Source organism: Blennius ocellaris (genome assembly GCF_963422515.1).
Source record: "Blennius ocellaris genome assembly, contig: SUPER_24_unloc_1, whole genome shotgun sequence".
NCBI classification, from domain to species: domain Eukaryota; kingdom Metazoa; phylum Chordata; class Actinopteri; order Blenniiformes; family Blenniidae; genus Blennius; species Blennius ocellaris.
Genome location: NW_027662310.1, coordinates 1,048,865 through 1,061,652, shown reverse-complemented (window position 1 = coordinate 1,061,652; position 12,788 = coordinate 1,048,865).

Sequence of the window (12,788 nt, the reverse complement as noted above, 5' to 3'; positions counted from 1 at the left end):
GTTTCCTAGGCTAAAGGAGGTTCTTGTTATGATTTGGTTTGTGTGCTGTCCCCCTCCCCCCTTTTTGTGTCCTTTTTGCAGCAGAGCAGTGTGGCAGGGGGTGTGGCTGACTCCTCCTGGTGCTGCAGACTAGACACCTGCACGTCATTACCTAATCAACCACAGTATGAAGGCCTGGATGTCTCAGCACCACACTGCCAGATAATTCCGTCCTGTTCGGTAGTGTTACAGAGCTTCTTGTTTTGGAAGCACTTTGTGTTTTACTTAGCGGGATAATGCTTACATGCAGTTTCCTCATCTGTCCAGGTTCTCCTGGAGTCTCGTTCCTGGTGACCTGCTCCTCGTCGGCCAGCTCCCTGCCTCCACTGCCTGCCACCCTCAGTTTGTGAAATCAACTGTACAACTTGCCTCCTGCTCCTGTCTCTGCTTTGGGGTTCTTTAGTTAAACTCAACAGTTCTAAAGGAAGCATCAGTGTTTCCTAGGCTAAAGGAAGCATCAGTGTTTCCTAGGCTAAAGGAAGATTTAGTGTTTCCTAGGCTAAAAGAGGTTCTAAAGGAAGCATCAGTGTTTCCTAGGCTAAAAGAGGTTCGAAAGGAAGAATCAGTGTTTCCTAGGCTAAAGGAAGCATCAGTGTTTCCTAGGCTAAAGGAGGCTCTAAAGGAAGCATCAGTGTTTCCTAGGCTAAAGGAAGCATCAGTGTTTCCTAGGCTAAAGGAAGATTTAGTGTTTCCTAGGCTAAAAGAGGTTCTAAAGGAAGCATCAGTGTTTCCTAGGCTAAAGGAGGCTCTAAAGGAAGAATCAGTGTTTCCTAGGCTAAAGGAGGCTCTAAAGGAAGCATCAGTGTTTCCTAGGCTAAAGGAAGCATCGGTGTTTCCTAGGCTAAAGGAGGCTCTAAAGGAAGCATCAGTGTTTCCTAGGCTAAAGGAGGCTCTAAAGGAAGCATCAGTGTTTCCTAGGCTAAAGGAAGCATCAGTGTTTCCTAGGCTAAAGGAAGAATTAGTGTTTCCTAGGCTAAAGGAAGCATCAGTGTTTCCTAGGCTAAAGGAAGCATCAGTGTTTCCTAGGCTAAAGGAAGCATCAGTGTTTCCTAGGCTAAAGGAAGTTCTAAAGGAAGCATCAGTGTTTCCTAGGCTAAAGGAAGCATCAGTGTTTCCTAGGCTAAAGGAAGTTCTAAAGGAAGCATCAGTTGTTCCGAGGCTAAAGGAAGCATCAGTGTTTCCTAGGCTAAAGGAAGTTCTAAAGGAAGCATCAGTTGTTCCGAGGCTAAAGGAAGCATCAGTGTTTCCTAGGCTAAAGGAAGTTCTAAAGGAAGCATCAGTTGTTCCGAGGCTAAAGGAAGCATCAGTGTTTCCTAGGCTAAAGGAGGCTCTAAAGGAAGCATCAGTGTTTCCTAGGCTAAAGGAGGTTCTAAAGGAAGCATCAGTGTTTCCTAGGCTAAAAGAGGTTCTAAAGGAAGCATCAGTGTTTCCTAGGCTAAAGGAAGCATCAGTGTTTCCTAGGCTAAAGGAAGCATCAGTGTTTCCTAGGCTAAAAGAGGTTCTAAAGGAAGCATCAGTGTTTCCTAGGCTAAAGGAAGTTCTAAAGGAAGCATCAGTTGTTCCGAGGCTAAAGGAAGCATCAGTGTTTCCTAGGCTAAAGGAGGCTCTAAAGGAAGCATCAGTGTTTCCTAGGCTAAAGGAGGTTTTAAAGGAAGCATCAGTGTTTCCTAGGCTAAAAGAGGTTCTAAAGGAAGCATCAGTGTTTCCTAGGCTAAAGGAAGCATCAGTGTTTCCTAGGCTAAAGGAAGAATTAGTGTTTCCTAGGCTAAAAGAGGTTCTAAAGGAAGCATCAGTGTTTCCTAGGCTAAAAGAGGTTCTAAAGGAAGCATCAGTGTTTCCTAGGCTAAAAGAGGTTCGAAAGGAAGAATCAGTGTTTCCTAGGCTAAAGGAAGTATCAGTGTTTCCTAGGCTAAAGGAAGCATCAGTGTTTCCTAGGCTAAAGGAGGCTCTAAAGGAAGCATCAGTGTTTCCTAGGCTAAAGGAGGCTCTAAAGGAAGCATCAGTGTTTCCTAGGCTAAAAGAGGTTCGAAAGGAAGAATCAGTGTTTCCTAGGCTAAAGGAAGCATCAGTGTTTCCTAGGCTAAAGGAAGCATCAGTGTTTCCTAGGCTAAAAGAGGTTCTAAAGGAAGCATCAGTGTTTCCTAGGCTAAAGGAAGAATTAGTGTTTCCTAGGCTAAAAGAGGTTCTAAAGGAAGCATCAGTGTTTCCTAGGCTAAAGGAGGTTCTAAAGGAAGCATCAGTGTTTCCTAGGCTAAAAGAGGTTCTAAAGGAAGCATCAGTGTTTCCTAGGCTAAAGGAAGCATCAGTGTTTCCTAGGCTAAAAGAAGTTTGAAAGGAAGAATCAGTGTTTCCTAGGCTAAAGGAAGAATCAGTGTTTCCTAGGCTAAAGGAAGCATCAGTGTTTCCTAGGCTAAAGGAAGTTCTAAAGGAAGCATCAGTTGTTCCGAGGCTAAAGGAGGTTTTAAAGGAAGCATCAGTGTTTCCTAGGCTAAAGGAGGTTCTAAAGGAAGCATCAGTGTTTCCTAGGCTAAAGGAGGCTCTAAAGGAAGCATCAGTGTTTCCTAGGCTAAAGGAGGTTTTAAAGGAAGCATCAGTGTTTCCTAGGCTAAAAGAGGTTCTAAAAGAAGCATCAGTGTTTCCTAGGCTAAAGGAAGCATCAGTGTTTCCTAGGCTAAAGGAAGAATTAGTGTTTCCTAGGCTAAAAGAGGTTCTAAAGGAAGCATCAGTGTTTCCTAGGCTAAAAGAGGTTCTAAAGGAAACATCAGTGTTTCCTAGGCTAAAAGAGGTTCGAAAGGAAGAATCAGTGTTTCCTAGGCTAAAGGAAGCATCAGTGTTTCCTAGGCTAAATGAGGTTCTAAAGGAAGCATCAGTGTTTCCTAGGCTAAAGGAAGCATCAGTGTTTCCTAGGCTAAAGGAGGCTCTAAAGGAAGCATCAGTGTTTCCTAGGCTAAAAGAGGTTCGAAAGGAAGAATCAGTGTTTCCTAGGCTAAAGGAAGCATCAGTGTTTCCTAGGCTAAAGGAAGCATCAGTGTTTCCTAGGCTAAAGGAAGAAATAGTGTTTCCTAGGCTAAAAGAGGTTCTAAAGGAAGCATCAGTGTTTCCTAGGCTAAAAGAGGTTCTAAAGGAAGCATCAGTGTTTCCTAGGCTAAAAGAGGTTCGAAAGGAAGCATCAGTGTTTCCTAGGCTAAAGGAAGTTCTAAAGGAAGCATCAGTTGTTCCGAGGCTAAAAGAGGTTCTAAAGGAAGAATCAGTGTTTCCTAGGCTAAAGGAAGCATCAGTGTTTCCTAGGCTAAAAGAGGTTCGAAAGGAAGAATCAGTGTTTCCTAGGCTAAAGGAAGCATCAGTGTTTCCTAGGCTAAAAGAAGTTTGAAAGGAAGCATCAGTGTTTCCTAGGCTAAAGGAAGTTCTAAAGGAAGCATCAGTTGTTCCGAGGCTAAATGAAGCATCAGTGTTTCCTAGGCTAAAGGAGGCTCTAAAGGAAGCATCAGTGTTTCCTAGGCTAAAGGAGGTTCTAAAGGAAGCATCAGTGTTTCCTAGGCTAAAAGAGGTTCTAAAGGAAGCATCAGTGTTTCCTAGGCTAAAGGAAGCATCAGTGTTTCCTAGGCTAAAGGAAGCATCAGTGTTTCCTAGGCTAAAAGAGGTTCTAAAGGAAGCATCAGTGTTTCCTAGGCTAAAGGAAGTTCTAAAGGAAGCATCAGTTGTTCCGAGGCTAAAAGAGGTTCTAAAGGAAGCATCAGTGTTTCCTAGGCTAAAGGATGCATCAGTGTTTCCTAGGCTAAAAGAGGTTCGAAAGGAAGAATCAGTGTTTCCTAGGCTAAAGGAAGCATCAGTGTTTCCTAGGCTAAAAGAAGTTTGAAAGGAAGCATCAGTTGTTCCGAGGCTAAAGGAAGCATCAGTGTTTTCTATGCTAAAGGAGGCTCTAAAGGAAGCATCAGTGTTTCCTAGGCTAAAGGAGGTTTTAAAGGAAGCATCAGTGTTTCCTAGGCTAAAGGAAGCATCAGTGTTTCCTAGGCTAAAAGAGGTTCTAAAGGAAGCATCAGTGTTTCCTAGGCTAAAGGAAGCATCAGTGTTTCCTAGGCTAAAGGAAGTTCTAAAGGAAGCATCAGTGTTTCCTAGGCTAAAGGAAGTTCTAAAGGAAGCATCAGTTGTTCCGAGGCTAAAGGAAGCATCAGTGTTTCCTAGGCTAAAGGAGGTTCTTGTTATGATTTGGTTTGTGTGCTGTCCCCCTCCCCCCTTTTTGTGTCCTTTTTGCAGCAGAGCAGTGTGGCAGGGGGTGTGGCTGACTCCTCCTGGTGCTGCAGACTAGACACCTGCACGTCATTACCTAATCAACCACAGTATGAAGGCCTGGATGTCTCAGCACCACACTGCCAGATAATTCCGTCCTGTTCGGTAGTGTTACAGAGCTTCTTGTTTTGGAAGCACTTTGTGTTTTACTTACCGGGATAATGCTTACATGCAGTTTCCTCATCTGTCCAGGTTCTCCTGGAGTCTCGTTCCTGGTGACCTGCTCCTCGTCGGCCAGCTCCCTGCCTCCACTGCCTGCCACCCTCAGTTTGTGAAATCAACTGTACAACTTGCCTCCTGCTCCTGTCTCTGCTTTGGGGTTCTTTAGTTAAACTCAACAGTTCTAAAGGAAGCATCAGTGTTTCCTAGGCTAAAGGAAGCATCAGTGTTTCCTAGGCTAAAAGAGGTTCTAAAGGAAGCATCAGTGTTTCCTAGGCTAAAAGAGGTTCGAAAGGAAGAATCAGTGTTTCCTAGGCTAAAGGAAGCATCAGTGTTTCCTAGGCTAAAGGAGGCTCTAAAGGAAGCATCAGTGTTTCCTAGGCTAAAGGAAGCATCAGTGTTTCCTAGGCTAAAGGAAGATTTAGTGTTTCCTAGGCTAAAAGAGGTTCTAAAGGAAGCATCAGTGTTTCCTAGGCTAAAGGAGGCTCTAAAGGAAGAATCAGTGTTTCCTAGGCTAAAGGAGGCTCTAAAGGAAGCATCAGTGTTTCCTAGGCTAAAGGAAGCATCAGTGTTTCCTAGGCTAAAGGAGGCTCTAAAGGAAGCATCAGTGTTTCCTAGGCTAAAGGAGGCTCTAAAGGAAGCATCAGTGTTTCCTAGGCTAAAGGAAGCATCAGTGTTTCCTAGGCTAAAGGAAGAATTAGTGTTTCCTAGGCTAAAGGAAGCATCAGTGTTTCCTAGGCTAAAGGAAGCATCAGTGTTTCCTAGGCTAAAGGAAGCATCAGTGTTTCCTAGGCTAAAGGAAGTTCTAAAGGAAGCATCAGTGTTTCCTAGGCTAAAGGAAGCATCAGTGTTTCCTAGGCTAAAGGAAGTTCTAAAGGAAGCATCAGTTGTTCCGAGGCTAAAGGAAGCATCAGTGTTTCCTAGGCTAAAGGAAGTTCTAAAGGAAGCATCAGTTGTTCCGAGGCTAAAGGAAGCATCAGTGTTTCCTAGGCTAAAGGAAGTTCTAAAGGAAGCATCAGTTGTTCCGAGGCTAAAGGAAGCATCAGTGTTTCCTAGGCTAAAGGAGGCTCTAAAGGAAGCATCAGTGTTTCCTAGGCTAAAGGAAGCATCAGTGTTTCCTAGGCTAAAGGAAGCATCAGTGTTTCCTAGGCTAAAGGAAGTTCTAAAGGAAGCATCAGTGTTTCCTAGGCTAAAGGAGGTTCTTGTTATGATTTGGTTTGTGTGCTGTCCCCCTCCCCCCTTTTTGTGTCCTTTTTGCAGCAGAGCAGTGTGGCAGGGGGTGTGGCTGACTCCTCCTGGTGCTGCAGACTAGACACCTGCACGTCATTACCTAATCAACCACAGTATGAAGGCCTGGATGTCTCAGCACCACACTGCCAGATAATTCCGTCCTGTTCGGTAGTGTTACAGAGCTTCTTGTTTTGGAAGCACTTTGTGTTTTACTTAGCGGGATAATGCTTACATGCAGTTTCCTCATCTGTCCAGGTTCTCCTGGAGTCTCGTTCCTGGTGACCTGCTCCTCGTCGGCCAGCTCCCTGCCTCCACTGCCTGCCACCCTCAGTTTGTGAAATCAACTGTACAACTTGCCTCCTGCTCCTGTCTCTGCTTTGGGGTTCTTTAGTTAAACTCAACAGTTCTAAAGGAAGCATCAGTGTTTCCTAGGCTAAAAGAGGTTCGAAAGGAAGAATCAGTGTTTCCTAGGCTAAAGGAAGCATCAGTGTTTCCTAGGCTAAAGGAGGCTCTAAAGGAAGCATCAGTGTTTCCTAGGCTAAAGGAAGCATCAGTGTTTCCTAGGCTAAAGGAAGCATCAGTGTTTCCTAGGCTAAAGGAGGCTCTAAAGGAAGAATCAGTGTTTCCTAGGCTAAAGGAGGCTCTAAAGGAAGCATCAGTGTTTCCTAGGCTAAAGGAAGCATCAGTGTTTCCTAGGCTAAAGGAGGCTCTAAAGGAAGCATCAGTGTTTCCTAGGCTAAAGGAGGCTCTAAAGGAAGCATCAGTGTTTCCTAGGCTAAAGGAAGCATCAGTGTTTCCTAGGCTAAAGGAAGAATTAGTGTTTCCTAGGCTAAAGGAAGCATCAGTGTTTCCTAGGCTAAAGGAAGCATCAGTGTTTCCTAGGCTAAAGGAAGCATCAGTGTTTCCTAGGCTAAAGGAAGCATCAGTGTTTCCTAGGCTAAAGGAAGTTCTAAAGGAAGCATCAGTGTTTCCTAGGCTAAAGGAAGCATCAGTGTTTCCTAGGCTAAAGGAAGTTCTAAAGGAAGCATCAGTTGTTCCGAGGCTAAAGGAAGCATCAGTGTTTCCTAGGCTAAAGGAAGTTCTAAAGGAAGCATCAGTTGTTCCGAGGCTAAAGGAAGCATCAGTGTTTCCTAGGCTAAAGGAAGTTCTAAAGGAAGCATCAGTTGTTCCGAGGCTAAAGGAAGCATCAGTGTTTCCTAGGCTAAAAGAGGTTCTAAAGGAAGCATCAGTGTTTCCTAGGCTAAAGGAAGTTCTAAAGGAAGCATCAGTTGTTCCGAGGCTAAAGGAAGCATCAGTGTTTCCTAGGCTAAAAGAGGTTCTAAAGGAAGCATCAGCATTTCCTAGGCTAAAAGAGGTTCTAAAGGAAGCATCAGTGTTTCCTAGGCTAAAAGAGGTTCTAAAGGAAGCATCAGTGTTTCCTAGGCTAAAAGAGGTTCTAAAGGAAGCATCAGTGTTTCCTAGGCTAAAGGAGGCTCTAAAGGAAGAATCAGTGTTTCCTAGGCTAAAGGAGGCTCTAAAGGAAGCATCAGTGTTTCCTAGGCTAAAGGAAGCATCAGTGTTTCCTAGGCTAAAGGAGGCTCTAAAGGAAGCATCAGTGTTTCCTAGGCTAAAGGAGGCTCTAAAGGAAGCATCAGTGTTTCCTAGGCTAAAGGAAGAATTAGTGTTTCCTAGGCTAAAGGAAGCATCAGTGTTTCCTAGGCTAAAGGAAGCATCAGTGTTTCCTAGGCTAAAGGAAGCATCAGTGTTTCCTAGGCTAAAGGAAGCATCAGTGTTTCCTAGGCTAAAGGAAGTTCTAAAGGAAGCATCAGTGTTTCCTAGGCTAAAGGAAGCATCAGTGTTTCCTAGGCTAAAGGAAGTTCTAAAGGAAGCATCAGTTGTTCCGAGGCTAAAGGAAGCATCAGTGTTTCCTAGGCTAAAGGAAGTTCTAAAGGAAGCATCAGTTGTTCCGAGGCTAAAGGAAGCATCAGTGTTTCCTAGGCTAAAGGAAGCATCAGTGTTTCCTAGGCTAAAGGAAGTTCTAAAGGAAGCATCAGTGTTTCCTAGGCTAAAGGAAGCATCAGTGTTTCCTAGGCTAAAGGAAGTTCTAAAGGAAGCATCAGTTGTTCCGAGGCTAAAGGAAGCATCAGTGTTTCCTAGGCTAAAGGAGGCTCTAAAGGAAGCATCAGTGTTTCCTAGGCTAAAGGAGGTTCTAAAGGAAGCATCAGTGTTTCCTAGGCTAAAAGAGGTTCTAAAGGAAGCATCAGTGTTTCCTAGGCTAAAGGAAGCATCAGTGTTTCCTAGGCTAAAGGGAGCATCAGTGTTTCCTAGGCTAAAAGAGGTTCTAAAGGAAGCATCAGTGTTTCCTAGGCTAAAAGAGGTTCGAAAGGAAGAATCAGTGTTTCCTAGGTTAAAGGAAGCATCAGTTGTTCCGAGGCTAAAGGAAGCATCAGTGTTTCCTAGGCTAAAGGAAGTTCTAAAGGAAGCATCAGTTGTTCCGAGGCTAAAGGAAGCATCAGCGTTTCCTAGGCTAAAAGAGGTTCGAAAGGAAGAATCAGTGTTTCCTAGGCTAAAGGAAGCATCAGTGTTTCCTAGGCTAAAGGAAGCATCAGTGTTTCCTAGGCTAAAAGAGGTTCGAAAGGAAGAATCAGTGTTTCCTAGGCTAAAGGAAGCATCAGTGTTTTCTAGGCTAAAGGAGGCTCTAAAGGAAGCATCAGTGTTTCCTAGGCTAAAGGAGGCTCTAAAGGAAGCATCAGTGTTTCCTAGGCTAAAGGAAGCATCAGTGTTTCCTAGGCTAAAAGAGGTTCGAAAGGAAGAATCAGTGTTTCCTAGGCTAAAGGAAGCATCAGTGTTTCCTAGGCTAAAGGAAGATTTAGTGTTTCCTAGGCTAAAAGAGGTTCTAAAGGAAGCATCAGTGTTTCCTAGGCTAAAAGAGGTTCTAAAGGAAGCATCAGTGTTTCCTAGGCTAAAGGAGGCTCTAAAGGAAGAATCAGTGTTTCCTAGGCTAAAGGAGGCTCTAAAGGAAGCATCAGTGTTTCCTAGGCTAAAGGAAGCATCAGTGTTTCCTAGGCTAAAGGAGGCTCTAAAGGAAGCATCAGTGTTTCCTAGGCTAAAGGAGGCTCTAAAGGAAGCATCAGTGTTTCCTAGGCTAAAGGAAGCATCAGTGTTTCCTAGGCTAAAGGAAGAATTAGTGTTTCCTAGGCTAAAGGAAGCATCAGTGTTTCCTAGGCTAAAGGAAGCATCAGTGTTTCCTAGGCTAAAGGAAGCATCAGTGTTTCCTAGGCTAAAGGAAGTTCTAAAGGAAGCATCTGTGTTTCCTAGGCTAAAGGAAGCATCAGTGTTTCCTAGGCTAAAGGAAGTTCTAAAGGAAGCATCAGTTGTTCCGAGGCTAAAGGAAGCATCAGTGTTTCCTAGGCTAAAGGAGGCTCTAAAGGAAGCATCAGTGTTTCCTAGGCTAAAGGAGGTTCTAAAGGAAGCATCAGTGTTTCCTAGGCTAAAAGAGGTTCTAAAGGAAGCATCAGTGTTTCCTAGGCTAAAGGAAGCATCAGTGTTTCCTAGGCTAAAGGAAGCATCAGTGTTTCCTAGGCTAAAAGAGGTTCTAAAGGAAGCATCAGTGTTTCCTAGGCTAAAAGAGGTTCGAAAGGAAGAATCAGTGTTTCCTAGGCTAAAGGAAGCATCACTGTTTCTTAGGCTAAAGGAAGCATCAGTGTTTCCTAGGCTAAAGGAGGCTCTAAAGGAAGCATCAGTGTTTCCTAGGCTAAAGGAGGTTCTAAAGGAAGCATCAGTGTTTCCTAGGCTAAAGGAAGCATCAGTGTTTCCTAGGCTAAAGGAGGCTCTAAAGGAAGCATCAGTGTTTCCTAGGCTAAAAGAGGTTCGAAAGGAAGAATCAGTGTTTCCTAGGCTAAAGGAAGCATCAGTGTTTCCTAGGCTAAAGGAAGCATCAGTGTTTCCTAGGCTAAAAGAGGTTCTAAAGGAAGCATCAGTGTTTCCTAGGCTAAAGGAAGTTCTAAAGGAAGCATCAGTTGTTCCGAGGCTAAAGGAAGCATCAGTGTTTCCTAGGCTAAAGGAAGTTCTAAAGGAAGCATCAGTTGTTCCGAGGCTAAAGGAAGCATCAGTGTTTCCTAGGCTAAAGGAGGTTCTTGTTATGATTTGGTTTGTGTGCTGTCCCCCTCCCCCCTTTTTGTGTCCTTTTTGCAGCAGAGCAGTGTGGCAGGGGGTGTGGCTGACTCCTCCTGGTGCTGCAGACTAGACACCTGCACGTCATTACCTAATCAACCACAGTATGAAGGCCTGGATGTCTCAGCACCACACTGCCAGATAATTCCGTCCTGTTCGGTAGTGTTACAGAGCTTCTTGTTTTGGAAGCACTTTGTGTTTTACTTACCGGGATAATGCTTACATGCAGTTTCCTCATCTGTCCAGGTTCTCCTGGAGTCTCGTTCCTGGTGACCTGCTCCTCGTCGGCCAGCTCCCTGCCTCCACTGCCTGCCACCCTCAGTTTGTGAAATCAACTGTACAACTTGCCTCCTGCTCCTGTCTCTGCTTTGGGGTTCTTTAGTTAAACTCAACAGTTCTAAAGGAAGCATCAGTGTTTCCTAGGCTAAAGGAAGCATCAGTGTTTCCTAGGCTAAAAGAGGTTCTAAAGGAAGCATCAGTGTTTCCTAGGCTAAAGGAGGCTCTAAAGGAAGATTTAGTGTTTCCTAGGCTAAAAGAGGTTCTAAAGGAAGCATCAGTGTTTCCTAGGCTAAAGGAGGCTCTAAAGGAAGAATCAGTGTTTCCTAGGCTAAAGGAGGCTCTAAAGGAAGCATCAGTGTTTCCTAGGCTAAAGGAAGCATCAGTGTTTCCTAGGCTAAAGGAGGCTCTAAAGGAAGCATCAGTGTTTCCTAGGCTAAAGGAGGCTCTAAAGGAAGCATCAGTGTTTCCTAGGCTAAAGGAAGAATTAGTGTTTCCTAGGCTAAAGGAAGCATCAGTGTTTCCTAGGCTAAAGGAAGCATCAGTGTTTCCTAGGCTAAAGGAAGCATCAGTGTTTCCTAGGCTAAAGGAAGCATCAGTGTTTCCTAGGCTAAAGGAAGTTCTAAAGGAAGCATCAGTGTTTCCTAGGCTAAAGGAAGCATCAGTGTTTCCTAGGCTAAAGGAAGTTCTAAAGGAAGCATCAGTTGTTCCGAGGCTAAAGGAAGCATCAGTGTTTCCTAGGCTAAAGGAAGTTCTAAAGGAAGCATCAGTTGTTCCGAGGCTAAAGGAAGCATCAGTGTTTCCTAGGCTAAAGGAAGTTCTAAAGGAAGCATCAGTTGTTCCGAGGCTAAAGGAAGCATCAGTGTTTCCTAGGCTAAAGGAAGCATCAGTGTTTCCTAGGCTAAAGGAAGTTCTAAAGGAAGCATCAGTGTTTCCTAGGCTAAAGGAAGCATCAGTGTTTCCTAGGCTAAAGGAAGTTCTAAAGGAAGCATCAGTGTTTCCTAGGCTAAAAGAGGCTCTAAAGGAAGCATCAGTGTTTCCTAGGCTAAAGGAGGTTCTAAAGGAAGCATCAGTGTTTCCTAGGCTAAAGGAGGCTCTAAAGGAAGCATCAGTGTTTCCTAGGCTAAAGGAGGTTCTAAAGGAAGCATCAGTGTTTCCTAGGCTAAAAGAGGTTCTAAAGGAAGCATCAGTGTTTCCTAGGCTAAAGGAAGCATCAGTGTTTCCTAGGCTAAAGGAAGCATCAGTGTTTCCTAGGCTAAAAGAGGTTCTAAAGGAAGCATCAGTGTTTCCTAGGCTAAAAGAGGTTCGAAAGGAAGAATCAGTGTTTCCTAGGTTAAAGGAAGCATCAGTTGTTCCGAGGCTAAAGGAAGCATCAGTGTTTCCTAGGCTAAAGGAAGTTCTAAAGGAAGCATCAGTTGTTCCGAGGCTAAAGGAAGCATCAGCGTTTCCTAGGCTAAAAGAGGTTCGAAAGGAAGAATCAGTGTTTCCTAGGCTAAAGGAAGCATCAGTGTTTCCTAGGCTAAAGGAAGCATCAGTGTTTCCTAGGCTAAAAGAGGTTCGAAAGGAAGAATCAGTGTTTCCTAGGCTAAAGGAAGCATCAGTGTTTTCTAGGCTAAAGGAGGCTCTAAAGGAAGCATCAGTGTTTCCTAGGCTAAAGGAGGCTCTAAAGGAAGCATCAGTGTTTCCTAGGCTAAAGGAAGCATCAGTGTTTCCTAGGTTAAAAGAGGTTCGAAAGGAAGAATCAGTGTTTCCTAGGCTAAAGGAAGCATCAGTGTTTCCTAGGCTAAAGGAAGATTTAGTGTTTCCTAGGCTAAAAGAGGTTCTAAAGGAAGCATCAGTGTTTCCTAGGCTAAAAGAGGTTCTAAAGGAAGCATCAGTGTTTCCTAGGCTAAAGGAGGCTCTAAAGGAAGAATCAGTGTTTCCTAGGCTAAAGGAGGCTCTAAAGGAAGCATCAGTGTTTCCTAGGCTAAAGGAAGCATCAGTGTTTCCTAGGCTAAAGGAGGCTCTAAAGGAAGCATCAGTGTTTCCTAGGCTAAAGGAGGCTCTAAAGGAAGCATCAGTGTTTCCTAGGCTAAAGGAAGCATCAGTGTTTCCTAGGCTAAAGGAAGAATTAGTGTTTCCTAGGCTAAAGGAAGCATCAGTGTTTCCTAGGCTAAAGGAAGCATCAGTGTTTCCTAGGCTAAAGGAAGCATCAGTGTTTCCTAGGCTAAAGGAAGCATCAGTGTTTCCTAGGCTAAAGGAAGTTCTAAAGGAAGCATCTGTGTTTCCTAGGCTAAAGGAAGCATCAGTGTTTCCTAGGCTAAAGGAAGTTCTAAAGGAAGCATCAGTTGTTCCGAGGCTAAAGGAAGCATCAGTGTTTCCTAGGCTAAAGGAGGCTCTAAAGGAAGCATCAGTGTTTCCTAGGCTAAAGGAGGTTCTAAAGGAAGCATCAGTGTTTCCTAGGCTAAAAGAGGTTCTAAAGGAAGCATCAGTGTTTCCTAGGCTAAAGGAAGCATCAGTGTTTCCTAGGCTAAAGGAAGCATCAGTGTTTCCTAGGCTAAAAGAAGTTTGAAAGGAAGCATCAGTGTTTCCTAGGCTAAAGGAAGTTCTAAAGGAAGCATCAGTTGTTCCGAGGCTAAAGGAAGCATCAGTGTTTCCTAGGCTAA